Below are 20,902 nucleotides of genomic sequence, written 5' to 3'. Positions count from 1 at the left end.
GAAGCCCGGATGTAGAGAAAGAAACCTGTGGCATTACCCAAGATGTGTAGAAGAATGAGATAGTAATGGATTCAAAATGGAGAGTGTGCATGGTGGAAGTGGTTAGTCTCATTTTGACATAAATACTTCTGCATATTTAGCAGATAAATAATTCCAAAAATTTAGCATTTAGCAGATATTTAGTGGATCCATTTACCTGCCCATCAGTGATTCAAGCATAAGAAATATAAAGATGAACCATCTGATCAAAAGACTGCCATCAAAAAGCTTTACTTACATTTTGGTGGTGAAAGATATGTGAAAACATAATTAAAAATTTATTGCTAAGTGGTAATGGAGAAAAATCACGTCCTGGGATGCTCTTCATCCACACATCTGCATGGTGCCTCCATCATCCATCCTCCCAGAGAGTCTGTCTCAGAAACCCAGTCTAAAACAGTGCCACCCCCATATTTTGTCCCCCTGTGCAACTTCTTAATCACCACTTAGCAATATATTTGTAGTCATGTTTCCCTTTATCTTTTACCACTAAAATGTAAGCAAAGCTACTTGAGGGCAGAGTCTCGATCAGTTTGTTCATCTTTATATTTCTTGTGTTGGATCACTGATGTGGCAGGTAATAGGAGCCACTAAATATTTGGTGAATGGAACTATGTGTTGCAAAACAAGAGTTAAATAGTCCCAGAATGCTGGCCTTACTACTGTGGAAGAGTTGAAATCTGATTAGAGGTAACAGTGAGAAAAGGACAAATAACATAGAAGGGTATGGAGAGGTGAAAAGCAGACATACATTTAGAATTAAAGAGGTGAGGATTATGGATTTAGAGAGCTGAGAGAGAGAATATGCATGCTAAAATAAGGCTGCTTGAAGTAGCAGATCATTGGAATTTATGAAGTTCAGAGACTGTGAGACAAAGATGACTGGGGAGAAATCAACACATGGCTAATAAATAACTTAGGATTACTATGGTGGATGGTGGGAGGGGAAAACTCTTGAAGAAGGCAAGAGTAAATCCATACAAGGGACTGAAAAAGTGGAATAAACATCTGCTCAGTTCCTCTTTTGTTGTTGTTGTTGTTTCACTCAGTTGTATCTGACTCTTTTTGCAAGCTCATGGACGATAGCCTGCCAGGCTCCTCTGTCCATGGGATTCTCCAGGCAAGAATACTGGAGTGGGTAGTCATTCCCTTCTCCAGGTGATCTTCCCAACCCAGAGATCTAACCTGTGTCTCTTGCATTGGCAGGTGGATACTTTATCACTGAGTCACCCTCCCTATGCAAAGAGCTGACTCATTTGAAAAGACCCAGATGCTGGGAAAGATTGAGGGCAGGAAGAGAAGGGGACTACAGAGGATAAGATGGTTGGATGGCATCACCGACTCAATGAACATGGGTTTGGGTAAACTCCAAACTTGGGAGTTGGTGGTAGACAGGGAGGCCTGGCGTGCTGTGGTTCATAGGGTGGAAAGAGTCGGATATGACTGAGCGACTGAACTGAACACCCTCCCATTTTATTGCTCCAATTATTAATTCCTCTAATTATTATTCAGTTTTTTCAGAGGAGAAGTTATTATTCAGTTTTTCAGAGAAGTCTGCCACTCACAGGGCCAAATGCCTAGAGTTCCATAATTAATAGTCAGCACAGCCAGGACTAAAATGCCCCCTGTATGAGAAACGCTGGGCTGGAAGAAGCACAAGATGTAATCAAGATTGCCGGGAGAAATATCAATAACCTCAGATATGCAGATGACACCACCCTTATGCCAGAAAGTGAAGAGGAACTAAAAAGCCTCTTGATGAAGGTGAAAGAGGAGAGTGAAAAAGTTGTCTTAAAGCTCAACATTCAGAAAACGAAGATCATGGCATCCAGTCCCACCACTTTATGGGAAATAGATGGGAAACAGTGGAAACAGTGTCAGACTTTATTTTCCTGGGCTCCAAAATCACTACAGATGGTGACTGCAGCCATGAAATTAAAAGACTCTTACTCCTTGGAAGGAAAGTTATGACTAACCTAGATAGCATATTCAAAAACAGAGACATTACTTTGCCAACAAAGGTCCGTCTAGTCAAGGCTATGGTTTTTCCCGTGGTCATGTATGGATGTGAGAGTTGGACTGTGAAGAAAGCTGAGCACTGAAGAATTGATGCTTTTGAACTGTGGTGTTGGAGAAGACTCTTGAGAGTCCCTTGGACTGCAAGGAGATCAGCCCTGGGATTTCTTTGGAAGGAATGATGCTAAAGCTGAAACTCCTGTACTTTGGCCACCTCATGCGAAGAGTTGACTCATTGGAAAAGACTCTGATGCTGGGAGGGATTGGGGGCAGGAGGAGAAGGGGACGACAGAGGATGAGATGGCTGGATGGCATCACTGACTCGATGGACATGAGTCTGGGTGAACTCTGGGAGTTGGTGATGGACAGGGAGGCCTGGGGTGCTGCGATTCATGGGGTCGCAAAGAGTCGGACATGACTGAACGACTGAACTGAACTGAAAGCTTTAAGTGCCAGGCTTACTTTAAAAGATCATGTCCCCTTCCCACTTCTTTCCTCTTGGTGCTACTTCCTCCACTTTTTTTTCATATTTTCTTTCTGCTGTTTAACTTATTCCCATTGTCCTAAACATGAGATAACTTAAATTTTTTAAAAAGCCATTCCAAGCATTTTTCTCCCTTTTCCTCTAGTGTGGAGGGAAGAGTTAAGAAATCTAAAAGGAACATAAGGTAAACTCCTTAGCAAGATCAGCAGGATATTTAGCTAGTATTTTCTGTGCATAAAGGAGAAAAAAGCATCTGAGAACAAATCATAATAATAAAGAGAAAATGGTGTCAACATTTGTTTTTAAAAATAAGTGCACTATAACTTGAATTTCTAGAATTTAGCCTAGGAAAATTACATCTCCATTAAACTTAAAATACCCTGGTTCCTAAAGATTTAGCTACTGCCTGCAAAATGCCCCATGTGACATATTTAGGAGTTATGAGGATAATAGTTGTTAAGAAAATCTCTAGGAGGTTCCAAAAGGATTGAAGTGATTTAGGCATAAAATAAAATGTTAGCCAAGTATGTGGCAACAGTGTAATATGTACTTTTAAGTATTTTTTTTTTTTTTGGACTGGCTAAAGGACAAAATAAAAGAATTCAAGGGATACAGAGCCTATTTTTTAAAGGGAAAAATGAAGCAGAGTATTCTATTATGCTGATGATCAGAGGTTTGAAATAATAGTCACAAGCTGACATCTGGCCATTCATCAAACTTTACTATAGTGTGATTTTTGCATAGATATGCTTAAAGATGGCTATTTGTTAGATCTATAGTTGAGATTATGTATAACGGAGACATCGTTATGAGTTTTTAATTACCTTTATAATGCCTGTTGGTTTCATTTACTTTTATAAAGTTGTGTTTCTACTGTTCATTTCTGGGCTTAGTTCTATAATAACACAATGGCGGCTTTCAATTAAAGCTTTCAAGTTATTAAATCAGGTCTCCACAGAAAAGTGAAGTGGGCTATGAACAACTAGCTGAGAAAAAAAACTACCTACTCAAAAACATTGTCTAATCAGCTTATCTGTATGCGGTACTATGCTCTGAGGTACGAAATTAAAAATGGTGGGCATGTCCTTGCCCTCGTGGTGGTGGTGGGCAGTGCAGACCATAAGCACACATATACACATGTTTGCCCCCGTGGCTCAGCAGTAAAGAATCTGCCTGCAATGCAGGAGTAGTCACAGGAGTTCGATCCCCAAGTCAGGAAGATCCCCTGGAGGGCAGCATGGCAAATCACTCCAGTATTCTTGCCTGGAGAATCCCATGCACAGAGGAGCCTGGAGGGCTACCATCTACTGCATTGCAAAGAAACGGTCATGACTGAAGCGCACTATCTGTATCTGTATACTATGCTATTGAAATTAGGGCTATGAAGAAACTAAAATAGGCTAAGAGATGAGAAGGTAACGGGAATGAAGATTCAGAATGATGCTAATTTACGTAGGTTAGTCAGAACTGTTTCTCTACAAAGGTAATGGAATTGAATTGATTTAGTCAGTTAATTGGAGGTGAGAGGAAAGGAATAAGTTGTTAGGCACTTATTAGACACCAGGCATTTTGCAAAGCATTGTTCTTCTTTGGATATTTCAAGCAGTACATATAACAAAGCAATATAAAGATTGAAAAGTTAGTCGCACAGTCATGTCTGATTCTTCTCTCTCCCATGGACTGTAGCCCTCTAGGCTCCTCTGTCCTTGAAATTCTCCAGGCAAGAGTACTGGAGTGGGTTGCCATTTCCTTCTCCAGGGAGTATAAGGATCACTGCACTCATTTTTAAAAATAATTTATTGTAGTAGAGTTGCTTTACTATGTTGTGTTAGTTTCTGCTGTACAGCAAAGTGACTCAGCTAAACATAAACAAATATCCCCTCTTATTTGGGTTCCCTTCCCAATTTTTCACCACAAAGCATTTGAATAGAGTTCCCTGTGCTATGTGGTAGGTTTTCATTAGTTATCTATTTTAGAGGTAATATCAGTAGTGTATATGTGTCAGTCCCAGTCTCCCAAGGGTGGAGAGTAGTTACTAGTAGAGGGGTTCCTTGTGTGAGTCTTGGAAGAGTTACCCAGAATCTGACAGTTCCTGGGAGTAATGGGTTACTGAAGTCTACTGTAACAAATTAGCCACAAACTGGGTGTCTTAAAACAAATGGAAATATGCTGTCTCAAAGTTCTGGAGGCTAGAAGTCTGAAGTCAGTGTCATTGGAAATCAAGGTGTCTGTGGAGCCTCTGGAGGCTCTAGAGGAGAATCTGTTTCCTTGACTCTTCCAGTCTCTGGGGGCTGCTGACACTCTTTGACTTGTGGCTGCTTTGTTGCAGTCTGTACCTCCCTGTTCACGTGTGTGTGTGTGTGTGTTTTCCTCTGCCTCTCCAAGGACATATGTGATTACACTTAGGGCCTACCTGGAGAAACCAGAATAATCTCGTCATCTCAATATTCTTGATTTATATCTGTGAAGGCTTTTTTCCCCCCACATATCAGTTCAGTTCAATCACTCAGTCATGTCCGACTCTGCAACCCCCATGAACTGCGGTGCATATAAGGTAACACAGGTTCTATGGATTAGGATGTGGTTATTTGTCAGAGGGTCATTTTTCAGCCTGCAATAAAGGTTAAAATCTATAATATAGAAGATGGGACAAAGCAGATGTTTGGAGGCCTTAATCATCAGGGTTTGGATTCAGATTGAGAAAGTCAAAGAGTCCGAAGGAAGTCATTGAATAAATAGTATTGGCTTTGCATTGCTTTTTGACAATATTAGTGCTCATCCATCCATTCATTGTTCATTATGTATTTTGTTAATCTCTGTGCTAGAAACTGGCAGAATGTAATGGTGGGATGATAGCTGTGATTTCTGACCTTGTGAAGCTTGAAATCTACTGGTGCATGTGTGCATGCTAAGTTGCTTCAGTGTCTGACTCTTTGCGATGCTATAGACTGGTAGCCCACAAGGATCCTTTGTCCATGGGATTCTCCAGGCAAGAATACTGGAGTGAGTTGCTGTGCCTTCCTTTAGGGGATCTTCCTGACCAAGGGATCAAACCCACTGTCACTGTCTGTCTCCTGCAGATTCTTTACCATCAGTGCCACTTTGGAAGTCTAATCTACAGGTGGAGTCCTGCTTAATAAAATAAAAATAAATCACACAGATCAACTAAGTGAATTGATACTGTAATAATGCTCTGAAGATATATACAGATGCCCATAGAACTGACAAATGTACATGAAGTGTTCTAACACTGCTAAATTTCTGTACATAATCTGTAAAATAACTAGGCTGTCCTTTCTGTAATATTGCAAAGGTGGTGGTGGTACTGGTGATTTTAATTTTCACTGACACAAAAATCTATTCTCTATGCCTTGAGTGGGCATAGACAATAGAATGAGAAAGACTAGAGATCTCAAGAAAATTAGAGATACCAAGGGAACATTTCATGCAAAGATGGGCTCAGTAAAGGACAGAAATGGTATGGACCTAACAGAAGAGGAATATATTAAGAAGAGGTGGCAAGAATACACAGAAGAACTGTACAAAAAAGATCTTCATGAGCCAGCTAATCACAATGGTGTGATTACTCACCTAGAGCCAGACATCCTGGAACATAAAGTCAAGTGGGCATTAGAAAGCATCACTATGGACAAAGCTAGTGGAGGTAATGGAATTCCAGCTGAGCTATTTCAAATCCTAAAAGATAATGTGAAAGTGCAGCACTCAATATGCCAGCAAATTTGGAAAACTCAGCAGTGGCCACAGGACTGGAAAAGGTCAGTTTTCATTCCAGTCCCAAAGAAAGGCAACACCAAAGAATGCTCAAACTACCGCACAATTGCACTCATCTCACATGCTAGTAAAGTAATGCTCAAAATTCTCCAAGCCAGGCTTCAGCAACACGTGAACCGTGAACTTCCTGCTGTTCAAGCTGGTTTTAGAAAAAGCAGAGGAACCAGAGGTCAAATTGCCAACATCTGGTGGATCATTGAGAAAGCAAGAGAGTTCCAGAAAAACATCTATTTCTGCTTTACTGATTATGCCAAAGCCTTTGACTGTGTGGATCACAATCAACTGTGGAAAATTCTGAAAGAGATGAGAATACCAGACCACCTGACCTGCCTCTTGAGAAACCTGTATGCAGGTCAGGAAGCAACAGTTAGAACTGGACATGGACCAGCAGACTGGTTCCAAATAGGAAAAGGAGTACATCAAGGCTGTATATTGTCACCATGCTTATTTAACTTATATACACAGTACATCATGAGAAATGCTGGGCTGGAGGAAGCACAAGCTGGAATCAAGATTGCTGGGAGAAATATCAATAACCTCAGATATGCAGATGACACCACCCTTATGATAAGCAGAAAGTGAAGAAGAACTAAAGAGCCTCTTGATGAAAGTGAAAGAGGAGAGAGAGAAAGTTGGCTTAAAGCTCAACATTCAGAAAACAAAGATCATGGCATCTGGCCCCATCACTTCATGGCAAATAGATGGGGAAACAGTGGCTGACTTTATTTTTGGGGGCTTCAAAATCCCTGCACATAGTGACTTCAGCCATGAAATTAAAAGACACTTACTCCTTGGAAGGAAAGTTATGACCAACCTAGATAGCATGTTGAAAAGCAGAGACATTTGCCAACAGAGGTCCATCTAGTCAAGGCTATGGTTTTGCCAGTGGTCATGTATGGATATGAGAGTTGGACTATAAAGAAAGCTGAGCGCTGACGAATTGATGCTTTTGAGCTGTGGCATTGGAGGAGACTCTTGAGGGTCCCTTGGACTGCAGTGAGATACAGCCAGTCATCCTAAGGGAGGTCAATCCTGAGTTTTCTTTGGAAGGACTGATGTTGAAGCTAAAACTCCAGTACTTTGGCCACCTGATGCAAGCAGCTGACTCATTTGAAAACATCCTTATGCTGGGAAAAATTGAAGGTGGGAGGAGAAGGGGACGCCAGAGGATGAGATGGTTGGATGACATCACTGACTCAATGGACATGAGTTTGAGTAAACTCTGGGAGTTGGTGATGGGCCGGGAGGCCTGGCGTATTGCAGTCCATGGGGTTGCAAAGAGTTGGACATGACTGAGTGAACTAAACTTTGAGAATGTGATATTGAACTGAGATCTCATGGATATATAGTAGTTAACTTGCCAAAAGATGGAAGGAAGCAGAGAAGAACATTGCGGAGAGACATGAAATTCTAGGGTGAAAAGAACAGTGCTTTGAGGGGATGTAAGAAGGACGAATGCAGCTAGTTTGGAGAGAGCTCAAGGGAGACAAGGAGGAGATGGACCTGGAGATGTGGGCAGAGGATGCTGAGGGCTCTCCAGACCGCACTAAGATGTTGCTTCTTATTATAAAGGCATTGAAAAGTAAAGGAAGAGTCTTTGGGGGGTGGCTTGTGTGCATTTTGTAGTTTCTGCTTTTTAAACTTTACCTAAAGTAAAATTCCTTGTTTCTGTTATACATTTTGGAAAATGCATACAGTAATGAAAATTATACCCACGGTCAAAAACACAGATCGGTTCCAACAGCCCCTCCACCCCAGTTCCTCCTCATACTGTGCCTTTTTAGTCAACCCCTTCCCTTTCCCTGGCCCCTGACAAGTACTGGTTAAACAAAGAAGTGTTATTCAAGTAGAAATATGATAGCCTAACACTGTGGTAGCATAAAAATTGGAGAAGACATATATTCAAGAGATATTTGGGAGCCAGAATCAAGAGAATATAGTGACATTAAGTATTTTAATTTTGGAAGGAAAGGGTGAGAAGTGTTCAGAAGGTTCTTAAGTCTCTGGCTTGGATAACTAGAAGACTGGGGGGCCCTTTAAGAAGTGGAAGGACAACTACTGTATTAACAATTAAGAGTAAAGAGAGGTTAAGTTCAGTTTATGGGGCCATTGAAGTATCCAAGACCGACGGGTAGTTGGGAGGATTTGGGATCTCAAGCTCATTAGAGTTATTTGAAAAGATTTATTTTTGAGGGAGGGAAGATTTTGAAAGGAATCTTAGCCCTTTTTTTAAAAAAATAGCATAATAACATTTTTTGTGCAGATAAAATTCACTGGGTGCAAACTCTGTATTAGGCATTGTTTCAGGTATACACATATAATCCTGTAAGCAACCTAAAGTGTAAAACACTTTTATTTTACCAATGAGAAACTAAGACATAGAGCAATTAAGATACATGACCAAGCTTTCACAACTCGTTAGACTCAGAGTTGGTAATGAAAGAGCTGTATCTTAAACTCAGTTACTAAAGACTCATTCACATGCATTTTATTTGATGGTTAAGGCACTGGTACATGCTGTAGGTACATGCTGTACTGGTACATGTAATCATAATTATCTCTGAAACTTTTAACAATGTAAACATAATGTGTATTCATTGCTCCTTCCACCTTGCCTGCTTTCAAAGCAGGGGAGCAGGGCCTGGAGACTTTTTTAGATATTTCTAGCTAATTTTGATATGTCTCTCCTTTCCTCCTTCAACATCACACACCACCACTTTGAAACACATGAAAATTGACATCTCGCAGGTTGATGATTGGTGCTGAGATTATTTATTTATTGTAGATATTAATGGTGATATCATAGGAGTAAGCTGCCAACACAAGTTGATGAACAGCTATTTTGAGCTAGAGTAGGTATCTGGGCACTGATGCCCATTAGAAGATGGCATTTTTACATCAGGCTGCATTATATAGATCAAGTGTTGGCCAGTAATGTTATATACATTGAATTTATAGGGATACATTTTGAATGAAGAGGTAAAATTAGGGTTAATAACAGCATAGGCACTGGGTCATATGGATAGAATTCTACAAATCTATCCTGACAATAGCAGATTACATAGACTGCGTGTGTAGCCTGCTTTTTTCTTACATATTCTTGAAATTCACACTATATATTATGTTTATATTTTTCTGTGGAGAATATATTTAAAGAAATATTTTCTTAAAAAAAGATTTTCACAAAAACAGTAGCATTTCTAAGTCATCTGCTTTGTAAATCTCCATGTTCATATAATGCCTTTGGATATAGTGTTATGCTGTCTTCCATTCATGTTGATAGGGATGGACTTTCAAATCTTAGTTCACAGAAAACTCTGATAATTTTTATTCTCCCATAATTTGAATGTTTAAGGGTCTCTCTCATATATCCTCAAGAGGCAAGCGTGAATCCTAAATACTTATTTGCATTGATTTTTTTTTTTCTTTTGTCACCATCAAAAAAGAAAACTGAAAATAAAACCTGCATCAAACAATGATGACAACAAAGCATGTCAACAACGTTGGTTTCTGTTGCAAGACCGATAGTAAATTTAAGATAAATCTGTAATTTTAACCTGTGAAATATGCTTCTTTTTCAGTATTAAAAATCACCCTTTTCAGTGTGTCAGAGGCAACAGACTTCTTCATATTGTACTGTGCCTATTTGTTTGTTCAGTATTCACTTGTGATGAGAAACATAGATTGAATTAGTAAATAGATCATTGGAGGTGACTTTTGCAATACAGCACTAATATAAAAATGGATTCATAATCCACTCTTATTGCAAAGATTGAATAATGATTGAGCCATAACATTTTGACCCACTGTTTACATTCCAGGGGATTTTGGCCCAGATATCCCAAGTGATTTCAGTAGCATGGATAATGTACCACCTCCCTAGAGGGAGCTCACTGCAATAGATCAGCTGCATGACCTTAGAAAGGTTCAGTTTATGATACTCTTCCTTTTTGGCTCATTACCTTTTTAGTCTTTAGAAGAGGAAGGTAAAGGAAAATGGGCAGTTAGTCCAAAGTGACCTCCTACACAGGAGCCATAGTTTGTGAGATTGTGGTCCAGCTCCTAGTGCCTTTGTAATGTTGGTTCTGCCCTTTCCAGTAATTTGCAATGTGGTAACTGATGCTTTATCAGGGATGGGGTGGGTGAGAGTGCAGCAGAGACTGAGTAAAAAGAGAGAAGCAACTTATGTTGGGGAGTGGGGAAGCAACTTGGCTATGATTTCAGACTGTGAAATCCTATAGAAAAATAACATGGGAAATGCTTTCAATGTAACATAAAACAAGATTCAAATGTGTGCACGTATTATCATCTTAACTGTTTTTCAGAACTCCCAAATTATAGGCAGAGGGAGGAAAAAAAAAGCTGGAAGGAAATAGATAAAAATGTTAACAGTTGTCATATTTTGGCAGATATTTTTTCATGTTTGTCTAAATGCTGCATTTTTTAAAATTTAAGTGAGTTTGGCCAAATTTTACATTATAAAAAGATACAATTCAGGGACAATCTCTGTGATCTGGTTGGTAATCCAGGAGTCCCATCACGTTTCAGGGTAGAAAATAAAGAGAGCAACAAGTTCAGCACTATCTTTGGAGTACTTTGTATTCTTACCATCACTTGCTGAATTTCCATCTCCACCGCTCCCAGTTGTCCGCTCACCCAATAGTCTGTCCTAAAACCTCCAAGACCTCCTTCTTCAAAAACCTTCCTAACATTTCCAACCTTATGAATGTTGAGGTCCTTTTGAAATTTCTGCTCAGGATCAACACTTACCATCTCCACGGAGCAGGGTATTCACGGCTGGTAAATAAGCTACTAGTAGATGCTGTTGTGTGCCCTTTCGTCCTGGTGGGGATTTAGGGCACTATGTGATATATGTGCGAATTGGTTTTTTTTTTTTTTTTTTTATAAATGGAGAACTTAGACCTAAACTTGAATCCATAGAGATCTGGATTTAAATCCTACTTCTATCACTTTGTGCTTCTATAACCTTGAACAAGTTGCTTAACATATCTTCTCTAAGATTCAATGTCCTCATAATCACAATGGAAAAATACTACTTGTTTATTGTGAGAATTAGTAGATGTAATTCATATGAACTAAATGAATATGTTGGCTATGCTTGTTATTTCATACAACAAACTGATAAGTCAGGTATTATGATAATGATGGTAGGAAATACTGTATCATTATGAGTTTGAGTGAACTCCGGGAGTTGGTGAACTGAACTGATTACCCAGCCTCTATCTCATGAATCAGACCCATTGGCCTACGCTCTTCTCCAATTCAAGTTAAATGTAAGTGAATTTAACATAGAATAGTTACTATATACTAGGTCATACTCATATATGTTTACTTTATAAAAAGTAGATTATCTGTTGCCTGGTGACCAGCCAATATCTGGTAGTCAGTGTTTGTTCTAAAATTCAATCTGCAAAGGTACAGAGTGATGGCAAGGCCATGGCAGGCTTCCAAAAAAACTTTTAGATTATTGAGATTACCACTTTTGTGACTTTTTGTCCCCTCCTGAAGTGGGTATCACTGGCTTTGTGGCAAAGATGTTACAAAACCAGAATTTCATTCCCTATTAGCAATCATGGAAAAGGTTAAGTTTTTAGAAACAAGGAGAAATAAAAAAAAAATAAATTATTGTGAATCTTCACTGGCCTCTATATGTACTCCCAGAGCTCTCTACAACTTAGAGATTACACAGAGATGAGAGGGGAGAGCAGATAAGTATTAGTTTTCATTTTCAAATGTGTTTCTCTGAGCATCAGAGGATTTCTTATTATATCTATTTCATTTTCCAAATGGCATTGCTGAGTTCCCTGTAAAGGTTACTCATGAATCTGAGGATTTGCCTTCCTGACTCAGAGTTTACTGGCATTTGCTAAATGTTTGGCTTTGTATTCATATTTGTCTCTGACTATGATGAAAGTAAGTCATTGTTTCATTTATGAGAGAGCTCTTGCTGTGCTGGATTAAGGTTGAATCATTTGACACTGGCCCGCACAGTGACTTGAGACTTCTGAAATATTTTGCAGCCACAACCCATTTCCATTAGATTTTATTTCTGTCTGTCCTCTCTCAAGCATCAGGTTGGCTAAGGCCATGCATTATAGTGAGTAACCTTTGCTTCTCTCCAGACCAACCCTTTGTAGGTAGCCTGCGGCATTCCCTCAACAAGACCGTTCCTGAAACATTGATTGCCTCCTGCGTCCCTCCTCCTTGGCTCTGTTTCTCTAATTACAACATTGGGAAACACAGAGTGTAAGTGGAGCTTACCCCCAGTTACGAGCACTAAAATATTTCCTTCTAGGTCCTGGTGGAAAAGGTCAAGAAATTAATTTTAGATGAATATCTTCACCTTCTTAGCCAGTTCTAGTGTTAATGATCTCATGACAGATTGCTCCTTAAACTGGCCCTAGCACAGGTCACAGTGGAGTGAGAATATGCTCTATTTAATGAGTCAAAAATCAAAGCCCCTAATATTTTATCAGCGACACATAGATGGAAGAGATATCAAGGAGTAGAGAATGTGAAAGAAGCCTCATACCATATGCAGGGCTCTATGTTCTGTTGAGAAGATGAAAAGTCTCTGGGAATCTAACCATGTTTCTTTGTGCTTCAGGCTTTTTAAATCTGCCTTAAGCTAACATTATATTGATTCCTTTTTACTTTTTATTTTTAATTTTCCCAAAAACAGAATAGTTTAGAGAATTGAATAATGATCACCTGTGTACTCACCACTGAAATTTAGAAGTTGTTAATATTTGGACATAATTACCACTAATGTTGCTTTTCTAAATAGATGGATATCACTAAATGCTTACTAGACATCTCTCAATAATGGTAGATTCATATATATCCACAGTAATTACTGCATCTCGGAAAAGAAATAGAAATTCTTTATAACATATATGGTGTATATTTATTCCTTCAATTTTGTTGCCAATATTTTTATAACTTTTTTGATTAATATCCAAACAACTTTCTTATATTTAATTTCTTTTGTTTAATTTGTAAAAATGCTCCAACTTTGTTTTTATTTTCTTTCCTGACTTTTTAATTTTATTTTTAGGAAACTAGATGAATTTTGTTGTGACAGGTACCACATTCTTCATTTGTTTGTTTTCTGGTGGTGATTTTTAACTTGTCGCTTTATCCTCTGTACTTCTTATAAACTGTATGTTTAATGTCAAAGCATAACTGAACTCAAGGTCCCTGATAGCTCATTTGGTAAAGAATCTGCCTGCAATGCAGGAGACCCTGGTTCGATTACTGGGTTAGGAAGATCCCTGGAGAAGAGATAGGCTACCCACTCCAGTATTCTTGGGCTTCCCTTGTGGCTCAGCTGGTAAAGAATCCACCTGCAATGCAGGAGACTTGGGTTTGATCCCTGTGTTGGGATGATCCCCTGGAGAAGGGAAAGGCTGCCCACTCCAGTGTTCTGGCCTGGAGAATTCCATGGACTGTATAGTCCATGGGGTCGCAAAGAGTTGGACACAACTGAGTCCCTTTCACTTTCAAAACATTTTTGGCAAGAGTATTTTATAAATAATGCTGAGTACTTCATATTACATATACATGTAAGAAATACATAATGTCAGGTTGTCCTAATTTTAGTGACACTGAATTTGTTCAGTTGATTGAGATAATGACTAGGAAATCTCTTATTATATATTTCCCCATTGAATATTCCAAGGAAGCTTTGAGGTAATACTTTAGCATTATCAAGTTTCGACATAATGGTTTTTATAGTCATTGATCATTCTGACTTTCTGAATCAGTTATTTCATTCATGGTTGCTGAATGGTGATTTTCTCATTTTAGAATTTCTTCTACATTGATCTCTGGCATTTATCTCTCATAATGTTTTTCCCTCAACATGATAAGGATGAACTCTGATCCTTACTATTACAAAAGCAGGATAGCTTTCCATTCAAATATCAATTTTCAGAGCATGAAGTTGATGTAAAAGTCACCTCTAAGTAGAGCATATATTTTATGTGTGTTAATTTTATGTTATCCCTTTATCTCTAGGATTAAAATGGAAACTTTCTAATTAGTGTCATATAATCAGTTATGGTCATTATTCTTTTGATGACCAAATTGAACAGTTGTGTGTGTATAAATATACTTTTAAATTGTGAATTCATATTTAATACTTCAAATATCTGCCAAAAGGTTTTTGATATTTGTTTTTGTGTTAGTTTTTTGTTTTGTTTTGTTTTGCCAAGGAAAAACATTGCCATTTATTAAGATTCAGCAAAGCATTGTGCTTTTGAAAGCAACTTTTGGTGTATTTTCTTCAATAATCACATTCTATGAAGAAAAATACTAAAAGTCATGCACTTGTCTTTTAATCTCAGAATTACAGACATCTTTAATTAGAGATGAAAGGTCAAAACCCCCACAAAAACCCACCCCAACAGAAAAGAAAGAGATTCTTTGTTTCCATCCCCAATTTAAAAATATCAGGAGTTTCCTACCATTCCCAACAAGAACTTATATAGAACACAGAATAGGTACATACAAGGGTGGCGGCAGGGAGGAGCAACCCCACGACCGAGGCCAGGGGCGTGGCCTGCAGGACCAACCTCACGTCCAAGGAGCCGTGGCTGCGCGGGCACAGGAGGGTCTAGAGGAGCTATCCCACATTGAAGGTCAGGAAGGGCGGCGGTGAGGAGATACCCTTCATCCATGGTAAGGAGCAATGGCTGTGCTTTGCTGGAGCAGCCATGAAGAGATACCCGACGCCCAAGGTAAGAGAAACCCAAGTAAGACGGTAGGTGTTGCAAGAAGGCATCAGAGGGCAAACACACTGAAATCATACTCACAGAAAACTAGTCAGTCTAATCACACTAGGACCACAGCCTTGTCTAACTCAATGAAACTAAGCCATGCCCGTGGGGCAACCCAAGACGGGCGGGTCATGGTGGAGAGATCTGACAGAATGTGGTCCACTGGAGAAGGGAATGGCAAACTACTTCCGTATTCTTGCCTTGAGAACCCCATGAACAGTATGAAAAGGCAAAATGATAGGATACTGAAAGAGAAACTCCCCAGGTCAGTAGGTGCCCAATATGCTACTGGAGATCAGTGGATAAATAACTCCAGAAAGAATGAAGGGATGGAGCCAAAGCAAAAACAATACCTGCTGTGGATGTGACTGGTGATAGAAGCAAGGTCCGATGCTGTAAAGAGCAATATTGTATAGGAACCTGGAATGTCAAGTCCATGAATCAAGGCAAATTGGAAGTGGTCAAACAAGAGATGGCAAGAGTGAATGTCGACATTCTAGGAATCAGCGAACTGAAATGGACTGGAATGGGTGAATTTAACTCAGATGACCATTATATCTACTACTGAAGGCAGGAATCCCTCAGAAGACATGGAGTGGCCATCACGGTCAACAAAAGAGTCCGAAATGCAGTACTTGGATGCAATCTCATAAATGACAGAATGATCTCTGTTTGTTTCCAAGGCAAACCATTCAATATCACAGTAATCCAAGTCTATGCCCCAACCAGTAATGCTGAAGAAGCTGAAGTTGAACGATTCTATGAAGACCTACAAGACCTTTTAGAACTAACACCCAAAAAAGATGTCCTTTTCATTATAGGGGACTGGAATGCAAAAGTAGGAAGTCAAGAAACACCTGGAGTAACAGGTAAATTTGGCCTTGGAATACGGAATGAAGCAGGGCAAAGACTAATAGAGCTTTGCCAAGAAAATGCACTGGTCATAACAAACACCCTCTTCCAACAACACAAGTGAAGACGCTATACATGGACATCACCAGATGGTCAACACCGAAATCAGACTGATTATATTCTTTGAAGCCAAAGATGGAGATGCTCTATACAGTCAGCAAAAACAAGACCAGGAGCTGACTGTGGCTCAGACCATTAACTCCTTATTGCCAAATTCAGACTTAAATTGAAGAAAGTAGGGAAAACCACTAGACCATTTAAGTATGACCTAAATTAAATCCCTTATGATTATACAGTGGAAGTGAGAAATAGATTTAAGGGCCTAGATCTGATAGATAGAGTGCCTGATGAACTATGGGATGAGGTTTGTGACATTGTACAGGAGAGGGATCAAGACCATCCCCATAGAAAAGAAATGCAAAAAAGCAATATGGCTGTCTGGGGAGGCCTTACAAATAGCTGTGAAAAGAAGAGAAATGAAAAGCAAAGGAGAAAAGGAAAGATATAAACATCTGAATGCAGAGTTCCAAAGAATAGCAAGAAGAGATAAGAAAGCCCTCTTCAGCGATCATTGAAAAGAAATAGAGGAAAACAACAGAATGGGAAAGACTAGGGATCTCTTCAAGAAAATCAGAGATACCAAAGGAACATTTCATGCAAAGATGAGCTCGATAATAGACAGAAATGGTATGGACCTAACAGAAGCAGAAGATATTAAGAAGAGATGGCAAGAATACACAGAAGAACTGTATAAAAAAGATCTTCATGACCCAGATAATCATGATGATGTGATCACTGACCTAGAGCCAGACATCCTGGAATGTGAAGTCAAGTGGGCCTTAGAAAGCATCACTACGAACAAAGCTAGTGGAGGTGGTGGATTTCCAGTTGAGCTATTCCAAATCCTGAAAGATGATGCTGTGAAAGTGCTGCACTCAATATGCCAGCAAATTTGGAAAACTCAGCAGTGGCCACAGGACTGGAAAAGGTCAGTTTTCATTCCAATCCCAAAGAAAGGCAATGCCAAAGAATGCTCAAACTACTGCACAATTGTACTCATCTCACACGTTAGTAAAGTGATGCTCAAAATTCTCCAAGCCAGGCTTCAGCAATATGTGAACCGTGAACTTCCATATGTTCAAGCTGGTTTTAGAAAAGGCAGAGGAACCAGAGATCAAATTGCCAACATCCGCTGGATCATGGAAAAAGCAAGAGAGTTCCAGAAAAACATCTATTTCTGCTTGATTGACTATGCCAAAGCCTTTGACTGTGTGGATCACAATAACCTGTGGAAAATTCTTAAAGAGATGGGAATACCAGACCACCTGATCTGCCTCTTGAGAAATTTGTATGCAGGTCAGGAAGCAACAGTTAGAACTGGACATGGAACAACAGACTGGTTCCAAATAGGAAAAGGAGTTCGTCAAGGCTGTATACTGTTACCCTGTTTATTTAACTTATATGCAGAGTACATCATGAGAAACGCTGGACTGGAAGAAACACAAGCTGGAATCAAGATTGCTGGAAGAAATATCAATAACCTCAGATATGCAGATGACACCACCCTTATGACAGAAAGTGAAGAGGAACTCAAAAGCCTCTTGATGAAAGTAAAAGTGGAGAGTGAGAAAGTTGACTTAAAGCTCAACATTCAGAAAACATAGATCATGGCATCTGGTCCCACCACTTCATGGGAAATAGATGGGGAAACAGTGGAAACAGTGTCAGACTTTATTTTTCTGGGCTCCAAAATCACTGCAGATGGTGACTGCAACCATGAAATTAAAAGACGCTTACTCCTTGGAAGGAAAGTTATGACCAACCTAGATAGCATATTCAAAAGCAGAGACATTACTTTGCCAACAAACGTTCATCTAGTCAAGGCTATGGTTTTTCCTGTGGTCATGTATGGATGTGAGAGTTGGACTGTGAAGAAGGCTGAGCGCCGAAGAATTGATGCTTTTGAACTGTGGTGTTGGAGAAGACTCTTGAGAGTCCCTTGAACTGCAAGGAGATCCAACCCGTCCATTCTGAAGGAGATCAGCCCTGGGATTTCTTTGGACGGAATGATGCTAAAGCTGAAACTCCAGTACTTTGGCCACCTCATGCGAAGAGTTGACTCATTGGAAAAGCCTCTGATGCTGGGAGGGATTGGGGGCAGGAGGAGAAGGGGACGCCAGAGGATGAGATGGCTGGATGGCATCACTGACTCAATGGACGTGAGTCTGGGTGAACTCCAGGAGTTGGGGTTGGACAGGGAGGCCTGGCGTGCTGCAATTCATGGGGTCACAAAGAGTCGGACACGACTGAGCGACTGATCTGATCTGATCTGAACACTTGTTACATGTAAAGTTTTTCTGTCTTCTCTTAAGAGGCAAAAAACTAATACTCATTTCTTCCTTGTAAGTTTCTAATTTGTAAATCTACTTCACAGCACACATTAATTTGGAAGGCAGTTTGGAGCATGGAATACATCTTCCCATCAGAATAATATTCCACATTCAGTTTCCAGTCTGGTTCACAAAATCATGTTTATTAAAATATGAATCTGAAGCACAGTACCAACAGTAATATCTTAATATTTCAACAGTTTTGCTCTACTTAATCACCATGTCTAAGATTCTGTCTGATAAAATTGGTAGGCTGAGGAGCCCAAATTACTTACTCCATATACATGGAAGAGAGCACTGTTTTCCAGTTTGAGTGGAGATACTTCAGCTTTCTACTTTCCCTTCTATTGCCTTTATAGGAAATACTGATTTTTATGGCATTTGAAGGTAATCCATCTAGGGCAGTAATGAAAGCCTGGAGTATTCATTCATTTCTGGGTCTTCAAATAAGTTGAGAAGAAGGCCATCCTCATATATAAGCCACCTGATGCGAAGAGCTGACTCATTGAAAAAATCCCTGATTCTGGACAAATTGAGGGCAGGAGGAAAAGGGGCTTCAGGGGATGAGACATTGGATGGCATCACCAACTCAATGGACATGAGTATGAGCAAACTCAGAGATAGTGAAGAACAGGGAAGCCTGGCATGCTGCAGTCTGTGGGGTCACAAGGAGTCAGATACAACTTAGCGACTGAACAACAGCAACAACATATAAGCAGTCTCATAAGTCAGGACCAAAAAGTGGATTCTTTTCATCTGTATTGTGCAATAAATGATGCTATGTCAATAGCAAACAATTATAGGTGTATTTCTTCTTTCAGAGTGATATATTACGAAAGTAGTGGATGAATTAAGCAAAGCTTTTGGTAGCATATAGGGCTTCCCTGGGCTTCCCTTGTGGCTCAGCTAGTAAAGAATCCACCTGCATGCAATGCAGGAGACCTGGGTTTGATCCCTGGGTTGGGAAGATCTCCTGGAGAAGGGGAAGGCTACCCACTCCAGTTTTCTGGCCTGGAGAATTCCATGGACTGTATAGTCCATGGGGTTGCAAAGAGTCGGACATGACTGAACGACTTTCACTTTCACTTTCAGGGCTTCCCTGATAGCTCAGTTGGTAAAGAATCCTCCTGCAATGCAGGAGACCCTGGTTCAGTCCCTGGGTTGGAAAGATATCCTGGAGAAGGGAAAGGCTACCCACTGCAGTACTCTGGCCTGGAGAATGGGGTCACAAAGAGTCTGACATGACTGAGAGACTTTCACTTTCACTTTTGGTAGCCTATAGTTGGCTGCGTTTGAATATACCCATTCAGTAAAAGAACATATGTAAAAATGAAAAAATATAGTAACACTGTATGAAGAGAGAATGCATAATAAATTCTACACAGGTAAAATTCAATTTTCACAAATGTCATTTTAACATCTGGTTCTAAATAACAAGACTATTTCCAAAACTTCCTGACAGCCCTTATACAGTTTATTTTGCTGATATGGATAAAAGCGATCTTTTGGAAAGAAAACTACTGTAAAACAGATGTATTCAGAAGCTCCTGAATACACAAATAGTAAACCTTTGTATGACAAACAAGTTTGGGAAGGACAGCAGTAGGCCTAGAGAAAAGAGAAGTGTTAGAAGAGAGTGCTAGAAAATGAAAGAGCTAGAAAAGTCCTGGGAGGAGGAGAAAGTGGTCAGAGAGGAAGCAGGTGGGAAACCCAGGGTCCTCTAGGAGATGGGTCCTGGCTGGAGCTCTTTGTTCTGCAGAGCAGTCAAAACTCTGCCTCCTGCTGCACCCCAAGCATTTGACATTTACTTCAGTTAGCTATGGACTTCCCTGGTGGCTCATATGGTAAAGCATCTGTCTACAGTGCGGGAGACCCGGGTTTGATCCCTGGGTTGGGAAGATCCCATGGAGAAGAAAATGGCAATCCACTCCAGGACTGTTGCCTGGAAAATCCCATGGACAGAGGAGCCTGGTAGGCTATAGTCCATGGGGTCGCAAAGAGTCGGACACGACTGAGCGACTTCACTCACACACTCCAGTTAGCTATAGCCTCAGAATTGGTCCATATCCTTACCTGTCAAGATATTTTTGAATTAAGTCTTCAAATCAGTCTTTCTCTAAGGGTAATCAGAATACTTTAACTTTTTATCTTGCTTTCATTTGGTTTTTATCAGACTTGGCAATGTAAATTTAGGCAACTTGTTTTGTCCATTTTAGTATACAAAACCTACTGAAGGCCCTTAATCTAATTGGCTCTATCTAGATGCCAAGAATGGTCAGCGTCTACAAAGGATTCCTGTGCTTGGCCACTATGTTCCCTGCATCCTCTTTCCTTTCTGCAGCTTGTTTTTCTGCCCTAGATATTTACCTGAATCTTTTTATGACTGATTCATTCTTGTCATTTTGGTTTCAACTCAAATATCATCTTCCCAGAGGCCTTTTAAAACCAACTAATCAAAATAACTCCAG

Source organism: Bos indicus, chromosome 1, assembly GCF_029378745.1.
Source record: "Bos indicus isolate NIAB-ARS_2022 breed Sahiwal x Tharparkar chromosome 1, NIAB-ARS_B.indTharparkar_mat_pri_1.0, whole genome shotgun sequence".
Taxonomy (NCBI): domain Eukaryota; kingdom Metazoa; phylum Chordata; class Mammalia; order Artiodactyla; family Bovidae; genus Bos; species Bos indicus.
The sequence above is the reverse complement of the archived record's forward strand: the minus strand, read 5'-3'. Positions refer to the sequence as shown.